General features: G+C 43.7%; 1 long non-coding RNA gene across 1 annotated transcript in view; it reads left to right on the forward strand.

Moving 5' to 3' along the window:
- LOC133386609 (uncharacterized) overlaps window positions 1–16916 on the forward strand; it is a 39109-nt gene extending 22193 nt beyond the window's left edge. The window contains exon 3 of the long non-coding RNA XR_009763208.1: window positions 16800–16916. This is a non-coding gene — a long non-coding RNA (uncharacterized LOC133386609). The remainder of the gene's footprint in view (window positions 1–16799) is intronic.
- The last annotated feature ends 4049 nt before the right edge of the window (window positions 16917–20965 follow it).

A 20965-nucleotide genomic window follows, 5' to 3' on the forward strand; every position in this document is an offset into this window, starting at 1 on the left:
GGTAGACCCAGGAATACTAGATGGTTAAACAGTATGTTTATGGACCGGCACATGGGTGGTGGATACAGATTCAGTTGTCCTGGCTCAAGGACTGAGGAAGTTGAGTAACTCAGCAGCTATATCCACAACTGAGCAGTCCTATTCAGGATCCACTCTGCTCACCCCCTATGGGGAGGGAGCTAGAAAAGGTGCCCTAAACATAGTCTGCTTCATCTCTCCCTGACTGGATTACCATGTCCAGTGGGGTCACCACTTACTGGTCGCAAAAAGCAATTGAATTTTGGACATGGAATATACGGACATTGCTGGACAACGCAGATAGTGCTGGACAATGCAAGACTGGCATCATTGCGAGGGAGTTGAGATGTTTTAATATTGACATAGCAGCACTCCAAGAAGCTCAAAGAGCAGGAGAAGGACAGCTGAAGGAAGAAAAAGGAAGTGACACCTTCTTCTGGAAAGGACTGCCTGACCAAGAACGACAAATACATGGAGTAGGCTTTGCTAGTAAAAATAATCTTGTGAAGCTCTTGTCAGAAGTTCCTATTGGCATTAATGAACGGCTCTCAACTCTCTGGTTAAAACTTGCCAAAACCCAGCAGACAACTATTGTAAGTACTTATGTGCCAATATTAGATGCTGATGAAAACATCAAGGAAAAAATTTATACCGAGCTGGACACCATCTTATCAGAGATACCTAAGGAGGATAAAATATCTTCCTGGGCGATTTCAATGCAAGAGCTGAGCGTGATTTCGATTTATGGCCAGAAACCATTGGGAAAGGAGTTGGCAATAGCAACCTGAATGGAATTCTACTTCTGACTAAATGTGCAGAGCATAATCTTGTTATTGCAAACAGACTCTTTCGCCAGAAAAATAAATTTAAAACATCATGGAAGCACCCTTGGTCAAAACACATGCATCTCCTGGATTACATCATTGTCTGTGCTAGAGATCATCGTGATGTACTCCTCACTAGGGCCATGATGAGTGCTGATGACTGCTGGACAGATCATCCATTAATTTGACCCACTATGGCCATTAATATTGTTCCTCAACATACGCTCCACGGAAGAAAAACAAGGCATAAAATGAACATCCACGCCCTTCAAGATCCTATTAAGCGAGCTTGTTTTCAAACAACGCTTGAGAAATATCTACCTATGGAACTCCCTGAAAACATTGAGGAACACTGGATTAAACTGAAGACTTCCATTATTGCAGTATATGAACAAACTATTGGATACCAAACTAAGAAACATCAGGATTGGTTGGATGAAAATGATACTAACATTGAATGTATCATTGACAAAAAAAAGGAAAGCCTTCTGGATATGGCAGAATGACACTGATTGTGCTGCTAAGAAGAAAATCTATTCCAGTACAAAGGCTGACGTCCAACAAAGAACTAGAGAACTTAAAAATGCTGGGTGGATAATAAAAGCTCAAGAAATCCAGCATTTTGCAGATACTTATGATATATGGAGCTTTTTTAATGCCACAAAGGCCATCTATGGACCAACAAATTATGGTACAAACCCCTTACATTCAATGGATGATACCAAACTTCTTAAGGATAAAGAGTCTACTGCACTGAGTTGGAAAGAGCAGCACCACAACCTCCTTAATTGTAACTCTATTGTGGCTGGTGAGGTCTTCTCGCAAATTCCGCAACAACAAACTAGAGACAACCTTGCAGTATCCCCTAATTTGGATGAAGTCAGTAAAGCCATTAATCAAATGAAGAATAGCAAAGCTAGTGGACCTGATGGGATTCCTGCTTTAAGGAAGGTGGGCCTGAACTTACACAACTTCATAAGCTCATTAAAAAGATCTGGATGAGGGAGGAGATCCCGGAAGACTTTAGGGATGCCATAATTATCACTCTTTTAAAGAAGGGTGATGGAAGAGATTGTGGGAACTCTGTTCCAGGCATCTCTGTTCTTGTTACCGCAGGTAAAATCCTTGCAAGGATCCTCGCAAATCGCCTCCTACCTATCTCAGAAGATATCCTCCACGAATCCCAAAATGGTTTCTGCCCTTCCAGGGAGACAGTGGACACAATCGTCACTGCACAACAGCTTCTGGCGTTTATTGATCTGACTAAGGCCTTTGATACTGTGAATCAAACCGCTCTCTGGACCATCCTTCTGAAAAATGGATGCCCTGATAAATTTGTGAATATTGTGCGACTCCTTCATGACAACATGACTGTGACAATTTTTTGATAATAATGGCTTTCAGAGCGATCCATTCAAAGTTGGATCAGGCATAAAAAAGGGATGCATCATGCTCCGACCTTATTTGCTATTTTCATTGCCATGATTCTACACCTTACTGAGGGGAATCTTCCTAGTGGTGTGGAAATCATATATTGAACAGATGGAAAGCTTTTTAATCTCAGTAGGGTAAAAACAAAAAGTAAGGTAATAACCTCTGCTGTAGAACTTTGATATGCCAATGATAATGTAGTCTCCGCACATTCAGAGAAAGATCTTCAAACTATCATAAATATCTTTGCAGAAGCATATGGAAAGGTTGGGCTCTCACTTAATATAAAAACCCCCAAAGTGTTTCAGCAGGTGTGAACTAGTCCCTCTGTAGCACCATCAATCCAGCTTAATGGTGCGATGCTGGAGAATGTTGATCACGTTTCCTATCTTGGCAGCCATCTCTCTGTAAAAGTTGACATCGATGCTGAAATGCAACATTGTCTGAGCTCTGCGAGTGCCGCATTCTCCCGAATGAAGCATAGAGTGTTCGAGGATTGGGATATTCACAGGGAGACCAAAATGCTTATTTACAAAGCCATTGTGATACCAACCTTACTGTATGCCTGTGAAACATGGACCATTTATAAATGCCACTCCCAACTTCTTGAAAGATTCCACCAACGCTGCCTCTGGAAAATTCTGCAAATTTACAGAAGATAGATGGACTAGTGTTAGCATTTTGGAAGAAGGAAAGACCACCAGTGTTGAAATAATGATCCTGCAGCATCAACTTCGCTGGACTGGCCATGTTGTTTGAATGCCTGATCACCGTCTTCCAAAGCAGCTACTTTACTCCCAACTTAAGGATGGAAAATGGAATATCAGTGGACAGTAAAAGAGGTTTAAAGATAATCTAAAAAAATGTAACATGAGCATCGAGAACTGGGAAGTTTTGGCCCATGAGCTTCCCAATTGGAGGTCAGCTATTATCAAAGCTGCTATGGACTTTGAAGAAGCACGAGTACAGGGCAAAAGGCACAAACGAGCTAAGCGGAAGGCACATCAAGCAAATCCTCATCGTGACTGTCTTCCATCTGGAAACCTATGTCCTCATTGTGGGAGGCTGTGTGAATCTAGGATTGGCCTCCACAGTCACTTATGGACCCACTGTTAAAGACCTTATCTTGGAAGACAATTTTACTCAGTCATGAGTGATCGCCCATGAAAAAATGATGATGATGTTACCTCCTGCCCCCCGTCTCCATAATTTCCTTTGTTGTCTACTGTTTGCCCTCCTATATCTGGTCAATGCCATCCTCCACTTCTGTACACACTCTGCATCTGATCAGGTCCTACTTTGGTGATGGTGGCTTCAGTATGGAGAACTGGTGTTGGTTGGTTTCCTGGGGCACTTTGCTATCTTCTCCAAGATAGCACTGCTCCAGGACAAACGCTTGTAATACATTTGCGCTTCATACTCTTGACCACACAGAGCCCCCTTGAAGGCATCCCCGTCCACTGATGCAGTTGATGGAGGAGAAGTGAAACCAAGGTGGCCACTTACACTTTGCCAAAAAAACTTTGCATCAGCAAAAAGAGGACAAAAGAGGGTACAGATTTGCATACCAGTTGCATACAATAATTTTATACAGAGATGCAAATTTAGAAATAATGAGTATAATTTAAATAGAAAATACAACACATCTCACCATAGTGGGGAAGACTGTGATGAGGTAATCTGAATGCCTACTCACTCTGCTGTCCAGGTGGTATATGTTGATGGGCAACTTCAAGGCCCCTGATCTCATAGTTTTTTTAAAAAAATCTTTCAACCTGAGTTGGGCTGGATTGTCCTTCAGACAAAGGAATGTTCTTTATAAAGTAGGCCACATGACCACCTAATGTAGCACTGACCAATGTGGGGTGAGAGCTGTGGAAAAACAGAGATAGGACCATAGAACATTATATTTCAGACAAACTTTGCCCAACATTTGCCACCCCTACATTTTGTTTCCTGAGATGGTAGTCTCACTTCCTTCTCACGATGTCTCCTGTAATATTTGGGTGGGAAGCCTTTAGCACAGAGTCTGCACACCTTGTGGTCCACCAAGCCAAATGCTATGGAAGGAATTTCACAATGGACTTAATAGAGTCATAGAGATGGAAGGGACTTCTAAGGTTATCTAGTCACATCCCCTGTTGATTCAGGAAACCCAGTGCTACAGCATCTCTGACTGGCTGTCTAGCCTCTGCTTAAAAACCTCTAATGATGGAAGAAAAGTTCACCACCTTCCGAGACAGTCTGTTCCACTGTCCTACCAACAGCTCTTACCATTGGGAAGTTCTTCCTAATGTTCATTTGAAATCCCGTTCTAGTAATTTGAGCCCATTGGTTCAGGTCCTTCCCTGTGGAACAACACAAAACACATTTGCTTTACATCATCTATCTATGCGAAAACAGCCCTTCCAATATTTGACCATAGTTGTCACATTGCCTCTTCATTTCCTCTCCTCCAGGCTACACATACTCAACTCCTTCAACTGTTCCTCATAGGACTTGATAAGCCCATTCTTGCTGCCTGTCTGGGCCTAGAAAAACAAGGAGACTATCAAAGTCCCAGCAAGCTCTACTGCAGGCCTGCTGGCTGTGGTTACATTAGCAGGTTGCAAATAGTGCAGGCCTGGTTATGGAAATATATGTTTTTGGCATGGGCAAAACATCCCAACTCAAAGTATGATCTTGCTCCCTCCTCCAGGAGTCTTTTGGTCTCCTAAGCAAGGAGTGGGTTCAAATCCTACTCCTGACAGCCTGGTGTGTGTTTGTTGGTTTAACGTTTCTTGAAATGGAGGATAGCTATCAGCAGTGATAGCTGAATGGAAAGCAGCATTCCTCTGAATGTCAGCTGTAGTAGTGGATGGTGTGGTGTGGCAGTGGCGTTCACTTGACCTCCCAATAGCAGAGTCTCTGCTGCTTACCAGGAGGGAGAAGAGGAGGCACAAGGAGGTCAATGCAGTGCAAACGCATAGGTACAGCCAATCTGACACTCCTGCCAGTGTGTTTGCATGGCACAAACCTCCCTACTACTTTGCCCCTCCCCCTCTTGGTAAGCTTGACTCAGCTGTTGGGAGATCAGGTGCATGCCACTTTCCCCTCACACCATCCACTAGTGGTTATGTGTGTGTGTTGGGGGGAGGGGAGGGAGCAAGCAGCAGCTGAGGGCTTTTGACTCCATGCCCTCATGTGGGCTTCCTAGAAGCACCTGGTTAGCCACTGGGGGAAACAGGATGCTGAACTAGATAGATCCTTCTCTTATGCTCTTATTTTAGAATAGCAGAAAGCATTTGAAGATAGCTGCATCGTGCTATGTAGATGCTGCCTGGAGCATATTCACACTACAACAGCAGTGCTGTAAGAAAATATGTGGATGCTATTGAACTACCTGTAACTTTGGTTCCATTCCATTGACATTGCTTTGAGCATTACATATGTGGGTTTTAGAAGACTGTAGCATCTGTATTATATTTTGTCCACAACTCCTGAATTTCTTCTCCAGATCTTTGTTTTACACAGTACATTAGGCTTTCTGGGGAAATGAGATGCCAGAAGTCTTCCTTGTTCTGAATAAAAGCATAGTCTGTTAGCAAAAAGGAGATGACTTTTCTTTATACTTCATCCATTTTCATGATTTGTTATAGGTCTGGAATCATTTGTTCCTTCATAGGCTGCCAAATGTTTGGTCTGATTTTAACCCTCATCCTCCAGATATACATATATAATCCAAATCTCATTCTACAGAAAGCTTTCTCTATCAAGATCTGTTCAGTGGTTAGCTTCCGTCATACAATTAGAACTGTGTGACAGAATGGGAAGGAGCATGCTAACTCCACCTTCTGTGTTGTGTCACAGGGCCTGTTCCTACTGCCCTCTATGCATTGCAGGGCAAATGTCTGCAGAGGGGGGCCCAGTCTCATTGCATGGGCGCCCTGCATGATTTAGACCCCTGATCATGCAGTGTTCTAAACTGCGTAGGGGCCTTGCATGAGCATAGCAGGCCCTCTGCTGCAGATGTTTGTGCTCCAATGAATGGAGGGTAGTGGGGTTTGCATGCTCACCTCTTTTCTCCCTCTCGTCATGTGTGGGGCTTAAGAATGGCCTCTTCCCTGCAGTCCTTTAGTCGACAGGTAAAAACTTTCTTATTTCAGCAAGCCTTTGATTCCGAAGGCGGCTAAGGATAGGCCCAAAAGGAGGTTATATTGTTCTTGCTTGTTTATTTTTTAATTATTCTGATTTTATGAGTATAGTTTTTAATTATCAGAAACAGTTTAATGCTATTTTAAATTAGAGTTCATTTTTTAATTATATCTGTCTATATTTATTTATTTATGTATTATATGCTTTTAACTTTGGTAGGTTTTAATTGTATCTGTTTTTTATCTGGAAGCCGCCGTGAGTTCCAATTTGGAAAAACGGCAGGGTATAAATAAAGTTAATAATAATAATAATAATGCCTGAAAACTTCAGCCTCTGGGTGAGCATTTGATTGACATCAGAGTTAAAGATTGTCAACTGGTAAAACCTGGGGGAAGGGAAAAATATGTTCAGAGACCAGAAGAACCGCCTTGCTGGATCACACCAAGGGTCCATGCAGTCCAGCATTCTGGTGCCAGTGGCCAGCCAAATACTTCTGGAAAGCACATAAGCAAGGCATGAAGGCAACAGACTCCAATTGTCCCTAGCATACTACCTGGATGCTACATAGGGAGAGATGTGGCTATAGGGCCCACTTTGTATCTTTTAAAAGCTGGCGCTTTGTTTGCTTGTTTTCCTTCACCCTCCCAATCTTGTTTTCCTTTATTGTGTTTTCAAGGTTGTAAGGCTGCAGACAGGGACAGTCTTGTTATTAGTTTCATATCAGCTGCTTTAAGAACTTAAGACAAGGTGTAGCATTTCTTTATGGGAAGAGCTGTAGCCCAGTGGTAGAGCATCTGTGCTGCATGCAAGTGATCCCAGGTTCAATCTCCGGCATCTCCAGACAGGGCTGGAAGAATCTCCTTGTTTGAAACTCTGGAGAGCTGCCTATCAGCGTAGCCGATACTGAACTAGATGAACCGATGGTCTGAGTCAGTATAAGGCAGCTTCTCATGCTTTGGTGGCCTTAATGACTTAAGAAGAACAAGGTAGAAATGCTCAAAATAAAAATAAACAATGCTAGATAGTAGGGATGGAAAGATCTGCCAGTTTTGGTTCTCCTGACTTCTCATTTTTCCTGATCTTAAAATCAGTTCTCCACATTTCTGCAGCAATTTGTAATCTTTTTTTAAATAAACTCGTCATGAAGGTTCTCCAGCATTTTAGTGCACATTTGTCCTAATAAACACAGTTTTGCAAGCAATTTCCCCAATATAATGCATTTGTATGTTATTTTCACTCATATATTCATTTTAATGCACAGTTTCCCTCTATATAAGCATTTTTGTAAAATGTTTGGTTGGCAAACTTCATCACAAAATTCAAAAAAGTGCAAATTCTGGAAGACGGCTGGGTTTTGGTGCTTATATTGTTTCAGGAAGTGCAAATTTGATAGATTCAGCTTGAAATGTGAATTGAATCAAATTTCGCACCCATCCCTACTGGATACTGCCTTTGAATATAGATGTTAACTCATCACACAGCCCTTTGCCATTGAAAGCTTCACAATCCCTCCTCCAGGCCCCTGCTGCAGGCATCAAGTTATGTTTTCTTAAAAAAAAGAAGAAAAAAGAAAATCCAAATTGTCATCTATCAGCAAAAGAAACAACCGAGGGTCGGAAGGCGGGGAGGGGGTGTGGCAGTTATCTACCGGGAGTCTCTGGTCTTCACCAGGTCTCCGCTCCCAAGGAGCAAGTTTGTTGACTGCATGTACTGGAGGTTGGGCCCGAAGGGCTGTTTAGGGATCCTGATTGTGTACCGCCCGCCCCGCTGCACGGCAGACTCCCTGACCGAGGTGCTTGAGGTGGTCTCGGATGTATGAACGCTGTCCCCAGAATTGTTAGTATTGGGAGACTTCAACGTGCATGCCGAGACCACTCTCATTGGAGCCCCTCGGGATTTCCTAGAAACCATGGCTTCTTGGGAACTGTGGCTTAGTAATACTGAGCCCACACATGTAGCCGGTCATGCTCTCGACCTTGTATTTGTCCTGGGAGTGGAGGGGAGTGGTCTGAAGTTGGGGGCTATTTCTTCGACCCCCATGTCATGGTCAGACCACTATCTGGTGAACTTTGTTCTCTCAATGCCACACACCCTCCGCAGGGGTAAAGGACCCATTAAAATGGTCCGCCCCAGGCGCCTGATGGATCCTGATGGATTCCTGACTGCCCTTGAGGAATGGGAACCTGCTGAAGGTCACCCGGTCAAAACACTGGTGATGGAATGGAATGAGGGAATCACCAGTGCATTAGACCGGGTGGCTCCGAAACGTCCTCTCCCCCTGAATAGAACTCAGACAGCACCGTGGTACACACCCCGGTTGCGTAGTCTGAGACAGGAGGTGAGACGACTAGAACGCCGGTGGCGGAAATCCCGTTCTGAAGATGTCCGAACACAGGTTAGAGCAGCAATAGCTGCCTACCAGGTGGCAATAAAGGCAACAAAGAAGGATTTCTTTGCTGCCTCTATTGCATCCGCAGAGTGCTGTCCCAGGAAGCTGTTCCAGGTGGTCCGAAGCCTGGTCGGTCCAGTCGCTCAGGAACCCCTGGAACATTCTAAGACTTCCTGTGACAAATTGGCAAAGCACTTTGCGGATAAAGTCGAACATCTAAAGAACTCGATTCCGTATGCCGTGGATGCAGTAGATAATCCTGAGTTGGCCAGCTGCAATCCGGTTTCATGGGATCGGTTTCGGCCTCTTCCTTCTGAGGATGTGGACAAGGTACTTTCAACTGTAAAGTCTACCACCTGTCTGATTGATCCTGGCCCATCATGGTTCCTTGTGAACTGTAAAGAAAGATTGGGCGAAGGGATTAGGGCGGTGGTAAATGCATCCTTGAAGGAGGGTGTAATGCCACCGGCCCTCAAGGAGGCAATTGTAAGACCTATCTTGAAAAAGTCCTCCTTGGATCCCCAAGTTCTGAACAACTTTCGCCCTATTTCGAATTTACCATTCTTGGGCAAGATCATTGAGCGAGTGGTAGCAAATCAGCTGTCAGCACACTTGGAGGAAACGGATTATTTGGATCCATACTAATCGGGTTTCAGGACTGGACATGGTACTGAAACAGCCTTGGTCGCTTTGGTTGATGATATGAGGAGGGCTATGGATAGGGGAGAATTCACCTTCCTTGTCCTCCTGGATCTCTCAGCGGCTTTTGATACCGTTGACCACGGTATCCTGTTAGATCGCCTGGGAGGGTTGGGAATAGGAGGCACTGTTTTACAGTGGTTCTGTTCCTTTCTCTCTGACAGGCATCAACAGGTAGCATTGGGGGATGAGATTTCAGACCCTTGGCCTCTCACTTGTGGAGTGCCACAGGGTTCTATTCTCTCTCCCATACTATTTAACATCTATTTAAAACCGCTGGGTAGTATCATCAGGAGATTTGGGCTGTGGTGTCACCAATATGCTGATGACACGCAGCTCTATCTCTCGTTTAAATCTTCACCGGAGTTGGCTGTGGAGACCTTGTCCAAGTGCCTGGAATCCGTGAGTGGATGGATGGGAAGAAACAGGCTGAAGCTCAATTCTGATAAAACCGAGGTACTGCTTGTGGGTGACAGGGGAAAGTTGGGTATTGTTGACCTGGAACTCAATGGGGTAAGATTGCCCCTGAAGGATCAGGTCTGCAGCCTCCTGTCCTCCATGGAGGCTCAGATTTCGGCAGTGAGCCGGGCAGCTTGGTATCAGCTCACCTGATACGGAGGCTGCAACCCTACCTCCCTGCTCATCAGCTCCCACTGGTAGTGCATGCCCTGGTCACCTCTCGACTGGACTACTGCAATGCGCTCTACGTGGGACTACCCTTGAAAACGACCCGGAAACTACAGCTGGTACAAAATGCGGCGGCCCGTCTGCTTACAAATAGCCGCCGCCGTGATCACATTACGCCGCTGTTAGTTCATCTACACTGGCTTCCAGTTGCTTTCCGGGCCCAATTCAAGGTGTTGGTATTAACCTTTAAAGCCCTATATGGTCTCGGCCCAGTTTACCTGAAGGAGCACCTCCAGTACCACCAACTTAGCCGCCTGACTAGATCAGCCACGCAGGGCCTTCTCTCAGTACCACCAACGAAAACAGCTAGGTTGGTGGGAACTAGGGAGAGGGCATTTTCAGTGGCGGCCCCCACTCTCTGGAACTCCCTCCCGTTCAATCTTCGACATGCCCCTTCCCTGGATGCATTTCGCCGAGCATTAAAAACCTGGCTCTTTGGACAGGCCTTCGGGACCTCCGGGGTGGGCTAAGCTTCTTATCACTATTACTGAATGCCCGTTGTTTACATACTGTTTTATGCTGTAATTTAATCCTTTATTGTCGACTGTATTGTATTGCTATGTATTTTAAATTGTATTTTAAATTGTATTTTACTGGAATTTAATTGTGTACGTCGCCTAGAGTGGCTTTGGCCAGATAGGCGACACAAAAATTAAATTATTTTTTTATTATTATTATTTAAACCTAGTATTGCACCTAAATAACTGACAACTTGAGAGTTACCAAACAATTTCATTCCTATAAAATGCATGGCTTTTCCAATAATAAGTGCAACATGCAAGGTTTTATAGTGAGATTCCTCTTTATGACAACAGTGATGGTTTCCTAATTTTTGTAAGCAGCTGCTGAATTTCCTCTGACTCCAAGCTTGCCGTCCTTCAAACTATTGCTAATCCAGTCACTTATTTCATGAATAAACGAGTTATGAATATGCATATCAACCAGAGTGGAGCAGAGGCTGTGCTGTCACCTTACATCCAGAAGGTCATGAACATAAATCTTCCCTGATGCTAATATTCCATCCACCTCGGCTACATATTGAGCTCCTTTCCAGCTTCCAAGAGCAGTGAGAAAGAGAGAGAGAGAGAGATCATAATTGGGTAGAAGCTTTCACGTCCTCATTCCCAGGTGGTTCTTTTTGAATGAAGTATGGAAGAAAGGGAGAGGCTAAAGTTAAAGAATGGGGCTAGAAAGAAATTAATATGCCAGACAATCACTGGTAGCTCATCAGTCACTTATGTGAATGGAAATGTGATGTCTTTTCCAGGAGGCTGACAAACCAGAGGCCTGGAGAGGGTAATTTGCTGTTTCATATATGACCAGTTAGACTTGTCTTGCAATAAGTCGTCTCTTACTCCCCCCTCCCCCCACTTCTATGCTCTGCACCCGGAGAATACATGCAACAAACTGGCAATTAACTGAGATTATTGGATTGGGTTTACCAGCTATTTGTCTTCCCTTTAAATGGCTGGCTAAGTACAGCAGGATATCCACTTGGAAAGGTCAGTAAGGCTTGAGTTACAACGCAACTTGTCCCAATGGTGCTTTTCTCATTCACTCCTTAGTTTTCACGCTCTTCCTCTCTTTTCTCTTGGCAAATTTAAATCAATAGGATTCTCCCCCCCCCTCGGACCTAGGCTAGAACAGGCTGGAACACAGATCTCTTCATTTGTTTACTTTTCAGCTTCCTCTCTGGAACAATCCTGGACCCACCCTTTCATCTAGGAGTCTAAAATTTATCTATCTATCTATCTATCTATCTATCTATCTATCTATCTATCTATCTATCTATCTATCTATCTATCTATCTATCTATCTATCTATCTATCTATCTATCTATCTATCTATCTATCTATCTATCTATCTAATCTAATCTAATCTATTTATCTATCGTCATCATCTCATATTAGCTAAATCAAGAGGAACTCTTGGAGGCCTTACAGGTGTCGAGCATTTGAAAAGTATGACTCTTCACCCTCCCCCTTCAGTCTTTTTAAGCCCAAGGAGTGTCAAGAATTACAGCTAACACTTAATTTTTTTCCAGGCTGGAGTCTTTTGGAGAAGAATATCCTCTGCAGTTACTTTTCTTATAAAAATGCACATTTGCTTTAAGCATCTGTACAGATGTTTCCACTGAGCTTCAGAAGCAGATCTTGCCTAAATATTAACTTTAGCACAAGGAAAGGAAATGCAGTATCCTTCTATCAAAGTTCATCTTTCAGTGCAATAGGATTTGTTATAGGAAGGACCATAGGCATCTGTGGGAAACCGGATGCTGAAATAGATGTTTTTGTTTGCTCTAATAAGGCTTTTCATATTTAATTTAATTTAATTTTCAGTTTGTACACCACCTTTTTATATTATTGTACTCAAGGTCTTCAATAATACAGAAATGTCAAAATATACAATAACAAATCCACATCCTATAACAATTCAAATATAACAATAAACAAAATTAAAGAATCCATTTCCTATTTAATACTACTAGCAACCTAGTACCCAGCATTGCTTGGGAATAGCAAGTAACCAAAAAATCAGTGCAGGTTTGAAAGGTTCAGCCTGCCATATTGTTTCCAAATGTATCCAAACAAAACGTGCTTCTGGATCTGAGAAACCATGATGCAAACTTTTGTTATGATATCTCAAGAGGTGCCCAAATGCACAGTGAACAAACAAACAACTTTGTAAAATATATAGTATATGGGATAATATTGACAAGAACATAAAGAGAGTCCGTCTGGATCAGTCCAAAGGCCCATCTAGTCCAGCATCCTGTTCTCACTATGACAAACCAGATGTTTATGGGAAACTCCAGAGAAAGACGTGAGCACGTAGCCTTGTCCCCTCTTGTGCTCCCCAGCAACTAGCATTCAGAGGCATACTGAATCCATCCGAAAGCAGAGGTAGAACATAGCCATCATGGCTAGTAGCCATTGATAGCTTTATCCTCCATTAATTTGTCTAATCCTGTTTTCAAGCCATCACTACATCTTGTTACAAATGAAAATAAAACAGAATCACCCCATCAGTTACAATCAGACATTAAATTATCATGGAGGATACGGCTATCAATGGCTACTAGCCATGATGGTTATGCTCTGCCTCCATGGTCAGAATCAGTATACTTCCAAATATCTGTTGCTGAAAACCACAGGAGGGGAGAGTGCTTTTGCGTTCAGGTAGGTCTCGCTAGTGTGCTTCCTATAGGCATTTGGTTGGCCACTGTGAGAACATGGGCCTGATCCAGCAGGCTCTTCTAACATTATTAATGTTCTTAATTATGAACAACCACAATAATATCAGCAAAACCCACATAGAATGTTACAGACTAACCAGAAAGAGCAACTAGGTTACTTTCTCTCCTGCTCCGCTGCTTCTGTTTCCATGTTACCCAAACTTGTATTGTCTTGAGGACACAGCATTGTTTGCTCCATGGAGTCAGGCTCAAAATATTTTCTTATGCTCTTATTAGTGGTGGCTGATGCCCCTTGGGACTGGTAGGGCAGAAGGCTGGTACCCAACAGTAGGTGGAGCCAGAGCCAACAATAGGCAGAGTCAACCCCTGATTGGTTGTAAGTAAGAAGCAGGGCATGCTCCAGGCATGCGGGGGGCTTTGGGCATCAGCTTGCCCTGGGCCCCGGTGGGTGGGTGGGTGTGCACACGCATGCCCCCCTGCATCCCCGCATGGCCCCCCTACCTCTCTACAGTAGTCTTTACCATTGCCCTTAATTAAGATGGCGGCTGCAGTTTCCCTAAGGGGAATGAAGCCTCCGCCGCCATCTTTGTTGATGACACACGTGCATGCTGCGTGCACACGCACATATCTTTGCCATCAATTAAGATGGCGGCAGCAGCTTCAGTACCTTAGGGAAACTGCGGCCGCCATCTTAATTAAGGGCAATGGTAAAGACTACTGTAGACAGGTAGGGGGGCCACGGATCATGGAAGGGGAGCGGAGGGCCCCTCAGGGGCTCCTGTAGCTCTGGGGCCCTCGGGCCAGTGCCCAACCTGGCTGCCCTTTAAAACCGGCCCTGGTAAGGAGGCAGGCAGGTGGTGGTTGGCTAAGAGCAGACTCAGGTTGGTGGGGCAGTGCCCCATTCACCCTAATGGATGATCCTCCACTGGTTCTTATGATTAATAGAAATCCAAAAAAGAACAACACAAAATGGAATAGTAACTTAGTAATAATGTAGAATGCTAGTTCCACTCAGAGTAAACCCATTGAAGTTAATAGACATGACTTAGGGTCATTAATTTCAGTGGGTCTCCTCTGAGTAGGACTTACATGAATAGAACCCTAAGTCACACCTTAAAATGAGCCACTGAACTACATAAATTTAACTGCATAACTTTTCAGTGGTGGAGCTGTACAGGAGAGTTTTTGCAGATAATCATAAAGTTTTTATTTATTAAAAAAAGTTTTTATTTTCAATAAAGCAGAAAGAACACTGCTTACCATTTTAAACATCCTAAGTGGTGGGCAGCTCATAACCATCTGGTAACAACTGATTTGATGGAGCAGAGGGAGTGATGATGGGTTGGAAGATCAATTGGAGCAGCCATCAGCAATTGTTAGGGTGACCAATTACAACATGGCAAATAAGGAGGACAAAAGAAGGCACCAATTTGCATAACAGTTGCATACATGCCATCCTAGGCTGAAATCAGTTGTCCTGTATGCATGCTCATTCAGTCTGATGGGCAACCTTGGTCCCTGCAGCATGATGGAGCCAACCTCTCAACATGGGTGTTGCTGCAATTTACTCGGACAGCAGTGGACTGGGGCAGGTCATCAGCAAGGCCAGGGTTGTGTGGATGCACCACCAGGAGCACTGCCAGTGTGTATCCACACTGCTTTGAATTCACCCCCCTCTTCCACCCCAATGCCATTCAAGTAAGCTGCAGCAATGCAGTGTGGGGAGGACAGTCCTCCCGCCCGGCTCCACCACACCACCTGATACTGTATAGAAGACTGCCTCTGATAACCCTTCCTAACAGAGGACAGTCCTTTGTCAATTAATGTTTTTAATTGCTGTAAACTGCCAAGAGAGCTTTGGCTATGGGGCGGTATATAAATGAAATAAATAAATAAATGATACATGGCAATCCTAGCACCCATGGGACCTTAGAAGCTGCCTGAGGATGTTGGGCCTGTTGGGGAAAGTTCCTCTTTTTCAAAGTGTCTGATTTGCGTCACTTCCCACACTTCCATCAAAGCTGTCATCCATGGGTACTCAAATTACAGACATTTTAGTGACACATGGCGGGTGCAGCCTTGCTCCTGGAGCCACTGCTTTTCTTCCGCCTTGCGGCCCAAAGTACTTTGATCAGCTCTTTGCCGTATCCCACTGTTCTCCATTTGGTTGCTGCCCTTTTCTGTCCCTACTTTTCCTTCTTGCAAGAGACCTTGGCTGCTGCACTGCAAAGTGCCTGCTGCTCACAGACTCTGCCCCAGGTGGCTTCTCATTTGAGGCAGTTTGCTGAAGAGCAACAGGCATCTGTTGCTATGCGGCAATCAAGTGAGAGGAAAAATGCAACATCCTTTCAGGAAGGCCTTGCAAGGCAGTGGCAAAGGGATGAGAACCTCAGCATGGTGTAGATGTGCCGAGTGGCCAGCAAGCTAGCAGTATTCAGGATGTCACACCTCAAGCTTTCACTCCACCCAAGGGTGCCGTTGTCTAGGGTTGCGGGGCATCATAGACCTGTTACCTTTTTTGGGAGCAGGGTCGTAGTCAGGTCTCTGTGTATGAGCCAATCAGCATGAAGAGGAAATGTGTTAGCCACTGAAAAGACTCCTTGTCCTCCTGTGCTGACTGGAGCTACTAACATAAGTCTCCCCTTTCATGCTGACTGGCTCCTAGGACAGTCTGTTGTATTGGAGGACTCTTGAGACAACAGGGAGAGCAGAGGAGATGAGGGAAAGTGGGAAAGAGGTTATGGCTGCGAAGCGGTGTGGCGTGACTATCATGAAAGGACCGTGCACTTCTGAATTTACCACTACACTACTGACTCCATCTCTTAATGTGATCAGGTAAGGACATTGTAAGACTAAAACAACATGCACATATTCATATTCATAGTTCTATGGCACAGCACCCAACTCACTCATTCTGTCAACACAAGGATTTCTGTTTGCTCAATGGGACTTCCCCTCTCCTCCCCCTGCATGCCCCCTAAATCTGTTCTAGAGTTTTCCCCAACCTTCCAGAGCAGAGTTGGGTAGAGTGCGGGGTGTATGTGTGGGAGGAGAGGGGAGGAAGTCTCATGGCAAAAGCAGAAATCCTTTCATTAATGGGATGTGTTAGCCGCATACCATGCATAGCTAATAAATATTTTTCTGATTGATTATAGGGGAAAATCAAGGGCAAGGAACTGGGTGAAGGGTTGTCACCAAGGGACAGCTGGAGGTTTAGGGAGGCAATCAGAAAGGGATACTCCATTAGAAGGAGATAGGGACAAAAGATATAAGGTGAAGGTGAGGTAGACAGAAATACAAGCGAGATGACCCATCTAGGTGAGATGAGTATGTCAACAAGAAGCACCTGGTCCTACACATGTAAGAACCTTTGTATGTGTTGTTTAATTCTCTGTGTATTATTTCTTATCCTTTATTTCAGGTGTGGGGGACCTCTGGCCTGAAGGCCAGTCCTGGCCCACCAGGGGTCCAGTTTGGCCCGGAAGACCATTTTACCCAAACCATGTCACCTGTCAATCAGATGGTGTCACAAGGGGTGTCAGGTGATGGACATGAGGGCCGGGCTCAATTCTGCATTGGCTGTGGGTGTCTGCTTCCAATGGTGAATAAAGTTTATTCTGCCATTTCTGTTATAACTGTAGCTTAATAAAACTTTTTAAAAAATCACTTGAACTTTTCTGATCTATCACTACTTGTTTCAGATGGTGAGGAATTGATAAATTTTACCTTTGCACAGTGGGTTCATTTCTACACACAACACACACACACACACACACACACAGAGACAGACAGACAGACTAGGGATGGAAAGATCTGTCAATTTCAGGTCTCTCAGTTTCTCATTTTTCCATATATTGCGCTTATTAGTGAAAATATACAAAAATGTATTATATTAGAAGAAATTGCTTGCAAAAATGTGAGGAGAAATTTTTTAAAAAAAAATCACAAAGGGATATGGAAATGTGATGAACAGGCCTTAAAAATGGAAAAATAAGAAAGTAAGAGAAACCATAATCGACAGATTTGTCTGTCCCTACAGAAGTTGTGTATGCATGTCAAAGGAGGTAGCCCCGTTCTTTGAATAGCAGGACTCAGCTGTATAGGAGGTAGGATAGTGGCCTACTCTAATAGTAGAAAACATTGGGTGTGCAAGGCACAGTCTCAGAATCTGTGGCACATCTTGTTTCACAGCCCAATAGAAGATTATCAGTTCAGGACCTACCTTGGGTATTGAAATGTGCAATTTGAAATTGCTCTTAGAAAGAGCTGGTGAGCTAGGCTTGCAATACAGGAAATAAGCATGGGCAGGTGAAGATAGCCTGCTTGCTCCCCCACCTCCATCACTGCCTTATAAAGCCTTTGTCAAATATTTTCTCATACCCATTGCTCAGAAAAAAATGGTAACCCAATCCACTTTTGGCTTATATTACATATTATAGCTGACACACCATAGTAATTCACAGCCAAAGCTACTGTCGTTTTTCAAGAGTGTGAATAGCAAAGTCTCAGATCTGAAAGCTACTGGCTATATTAGAGAATTAGCTGCTAGATTGTCTTTTAGCTGCCAAGCAATTATGGTATAGGCAGCTTGACAATGTGTTTAGGCCCAAGAACTGAACTGATTCAAAATTATATACTAACAAGCTAAGGAGGCCCCTTCATGTTAAATGCACTCATACGGTTTTTCTTTCATGTCTACTTCCTACTATGAAATAGAGTTTAAATCACACATGCATGGTTGATTAACATCTCTGCAATGCAATCTTTCATCCAGCAAAGGGGGCACAGGTTAGTTTACTGTGGGGGGGTGTTATGGATATGGAAAGTAGCTGAGGGCGAAAGTAACTGTGATGGTAGCAGACTTCTGTGCAGAATTTGGTCTAGCTATAGAACGGGATGGTCGGGTTAAAGCACAGAAGGGAGAGTGCGAGATGTTGTGCCACAAATCACATTTTAAATATGTTTTTCTCACGGGGAGTCTCTGAAACCAGAAGCAACCTTTCCTAGAAGAAAAAAAACCCCAACACACACAAAGTATACATTTAAACAGGGTTGGGGAACCTCAAGCCTGTGGGCCAAATGCGGTCCCCAAGTCTCTCTATCTGGCCCTTGGGACTCTTCTCAGGTGATTGCCCTCACCAGACTCCTCAGGTGTTTTTGCCTGACTGTTAGAACGTGTTCTTGAACTATCATAATGCCTCTTGCTTGCCAGGATGAAGCAGGAGGGTGTGTGTGTGTACTACTGTACAAAGTAAAACCCATATTTGTTGCTCCACCCACTTTTGTTTTGAGTCCACTCACAACTGGCATGTGGCCCCTGGACGGTTGACACTGAGGGAATGCGGCCCTCATGCTGAAAAAGATTCCCCACTTCTCACACTGCCACTATTTTGCCTCTTGGCCTCAGATTTTGTAGAAATGGACCAATTGGGGCTCCTCACATGTAAACAACAGCCCTATTCAAATGATCCCATCCGAACATTCAGTGAAACATGGAGCAAGAGGGCAACCACACCTGCAGGCCTCACCCTAATGCTGGTGCCTGGTGCACTTCTCTGGCACTGCCCCTGACCCTTGTATGTTCACCTGAAAGTAGAGGCATCAAGGGAGTGGACAGAGGGGTGTGCTGACAACAGGGAAGAGCTGGACTGGCTGGTGGGTCATCATTATGGATGGAAGGAACTGTCAGTCTTGGTTCTCTCACTTTCTCATTTTTCCAGTCTTAAATTTGGTTGTCCACATTTCTGCACCAATTCGTGATTTTTTTTAAAAAAAATCTTCATGAACATTCATCAGTGTTTTAGTGTGCTTTCCCCCCCAATTAAACACATTTTTGTAGGCAGTTTTGACTAAGGTACACATTTTTGTAAGCAATTTATTCTAATATAACGCACTTTGTATGCTATTTTCACTTATATATTCAGTTGTATGCACACATCCCTCTCATATATGCATTTTTGTAAACATTGATTGGAGAACCATATTGCAAATTTGGACGTGTGAATTTCAAAGGATGATTATATTTTGGTTCTCATCTTGTTTTGAAAAGTGCAAATGTGATAAATTCGGGTTTAAATGTAAACTGATATGAATTTCTCCTCAATCCCTCATCATTACCTTTGTGCTGGCCTCCAGGCATGCTTACTTGGATGGGGCAGAGAAGGGCAGCAGAGAGGGTGGGGCAGTTCAGATGCACCGTCAGGAGCACTGGATTGGCTCTGCCAGTACACTCATACCGTCCCAACCCCGCCACCATCCTGCCATTCCCCAATAAGCAGCAGCAACACTGGCATGCCCACACTGCTCTGATCTCACTGCCTCTTTGCCCCCCCACCCTGCCCTGTCCTGGTAAGTGGTAGTGACACCATGGTCAGGAAATGGGCTTTGCGGCACTGTCCCATCCTGCTGGCTGCTCCTGCGGCAGGGCCAGGGCACAAAGCTATGCTTCTTTCTTTGTACATTTGCTGAACATACAGAGAAACATATGAACAGTACCAATGAGACACAGTGTTCTATGCAGACTACAAAATATGACAAAAAGGCTTGCAGTCTACATTAGATGGACAAGACAGGGCAAGGGCAGGGACTGACGTGTAGCAGTAAGGTAAAATTAGGATAGTTTACGAAAGGTTTGCAAACACAAAAAGGATCTAGATGTTGTTGAACAAGTCTTGTGGTCATGTAATCAGACCTTCTCCAATATGAGCTCCTTCTGTTTTGAGAAAAATAATTTAACAGTCTTGTGGCACCTTAAGACTAATAAATTTATTATTGCATAAGCTTTCGTGAACTCAGGCCCACTTCTTCAGATGCATGAAGTGAAATCTTACTTGGCAGATATATAAAGGAGAACATTACAAGGTAGGAGCTGAATGGCAATGAGATGCGATTATCATTTCATAATTAGAGCATAAATATATAAGTAGAGCATAAATATATGTTAAATAGGCACACCTTTAACCTCTTACAGTAGCAGATTGGTGATAATTGCTGAGATGCTTGTATTAACTCCTGTAGTGAGGCAGAGAAACATTTACATGAAACAGTCATAGATAGCACAGATATCCTGGCATTGGTAAGCTAATTAACACATGCAGTGTGATTAAAAACTATGCAGCTGTTTAAAATATTCTTGATTAGCCAGTCCCTTTAATGATTATTTTGTATTGTTTTTAATGGGGGGTTTATGCTTTATCATTGTACACTGCCCTGATGTTTTATATGGCGGTATGCAAATTCTTTTATAAACATAAATAAAAAATCCTTTGTCTTGAATTAACCCACAAGTGATGGCATTGGATGTCTTGATAAGGTCTTGTGTTTTGAGGTTCACTGATACGACCTTTGTGAGGCTGCCAACACTGTCAGAGATAAGACTGGTTGCTATAAGTAACATAAATCTTTTTGCTAGTGGCACTTTATAGTGTAGCACTCCCTTGCATCTGAAATAGGGCAGTTCTGCTTGTTTGGCCCTTTTAGGGGAGCTGTAAAGACTTTGCATTTGGGGCAAGCTTTTGACCTGTAAGTGAATTGGAAATGACATATGTTTAAAATTTATCATTATATTGTATTAAATTGATGTATTGA

This window comes from Rhineura floridana, chromosome 6 (genome assembly GCF_030035675.1).
Source record: "Rhineura floridana isolate rRhiFlo1 chromosome 6, rRhiFlo1.hap2, whole genome shotgun sequence".
Taxonomy (NCBI): domain Eukaryota; kingdom Metazoa; phylum Chordata; class Lepidosauria; order Squamata; family Rhineuridae; genus Rhineura; species Rhineura floridana.